The sequence below is a fragment of the Pteropus vampyrus genome, unplaced genomic scaffold (assembly GCF_000151845.1).
Source record: "Pteropus vampyrus isolate Shadow unplaced genomic scaffold, Pvam_2.0 Scaffold80, whole genome shotgun sequence".
NCBI lineage: Eukaryota > Metazoa > Chordata > Mammalia > Chiroptera > Pteropodidae > Pteropus > Pteropus vampyrus.
Window position 1 is genome coordinate 5,051,549 of NW_011888861.1, and position 1,650 is coordinate 5,053,198.

Below are 1,650 nucleotides of genomic sequence, written 5' to 3' on the forward strand. Positions count from 1 at the left end.
CCCACTGGTTTTCGGGCAGCCTCCTTTGTTGTTTGATCAGGGAAGGAGTTGCCTTGTGCTACCTCTGAGCCCGAGTTCTGGTGCCCTGGGCAATGGATGATTGCCACTTTCTTTGGCAGCCAAATTGCCTCTAGAAGGGCTAGTATTTCTTCCTTATTCTTAATTTCTTTTCCTCTCGAGGTCAGTGGCCCCCTTTCCTTATATAATGCCCCATGTACATGTGCCATGGCAAAGGCATACCTGCTGTCCATGTAGATGTTAACAGTCTTGTTTTCACCCCACCGCAGAGCTTGAGTCACTGCTACTAGTTCAGCCCGCTGAGATGAAGTTCCATGGCTTAGGGCTTGTGCCCAGATGACAGTTTCAGTGGTAACCACTGCAGCCCTGGCAAACCCGACTCCTTCTGAGACGAAGCTACTTCCATCCGTAAATAGAGTAGTGTCCGGATTCGGCCAAGGGCTGTCTGTCAGGTCCGGTCTGGTGCACGTTCTCTAGGACCGCAAGACAGTCATGCAGGGGTTGGCGAGGGTCATCGTCAGGCAGTATGGTAGCTGGGTTAAGTGTGGCAGTTTTCAGGAACTGTATGTGAGGTGGGTTGAGAAGCAGGACCTGATCCTGGATGATTCGAGCATTGGAAATCCACTGGTCCGGTGGACTGAGAAGCATTGACTCAACTGCGTGTGGGGCGATGATCTGGAGGCTCTGCCCTAGTGTCAATTTTAGGGCTTCCTTAGTGAGGATTGCAATGGCAGTGATCGCCCTCAAACAATTGGGCCATCCTGCTGCCACATAGTCCAATCTTTTGGAGAGGTATGCAACTGGTCACTTCCAGGGTTCTAGAGTCTGTGTCAGGACCCCTTTTGCGATTTCCCGCACCTCGGTAACAAAGAGCTGGAATGGCTTTTCCAGATTGGGCAGGGCTAATGCAGGGGCTGTGGTTAGGGCTGCCTTCAGGGCTTCAAATGCCTTCCTTTCTTCTTTTCCCCAGGCTAGATCCTCTCCTTTCTTTCCGGTACTAGTGTACAGGGGCTTAGTTATTTCTGCGAACCCCGGAATCCAAAGCCTACAGTAACGTGCTGCTCCCAGGAACTCTCGGACCAGTCGCTTGGTGCGCGGCTGAGATATCCTCACAATAGCCTCGATCCGACTAGAGGACAGGGTCCTTTTTCCTTTCTGTAGTTTGTACCTGAGATATGTCGCTCGGGGAGGACAAAGTTGAGACTTCTTAGCAGATACCTGATACCCATTCTTGTCTAACTCCTGGAGTAGGTCCTCAGTAGCCTGTTTACACTCTAATTCTGTTTCAGTTGCTAGCAAAAGGTCATCAACATATTTAGAAGTACTACCTCAGGGTGCCTCTGGTGGAATTCGACTAAGTCCTGACTTAGGGCTTCATCGAACAGGGTTGGGGAGTTCTTGAAGCCCTGAGGCAGTTGAGTCCAAGACAACTGTCCTGAGTAAAGTCTGTCTGGGTCTTCCCATTCAAAAGCAAAGATAGGCTGGCTAGCCTTGGCCAGCGGCAGAGTAAAGAAGGCATCCTTCAGATCTAGGACAGTATATACTTGATGACTTGGGGGTAGTTGGCTGAGAAGAGTGTAAGGGTTGGGGACCGTCGGGTGGATGGTCTCAACTCGCTTATTAACCTCCCTG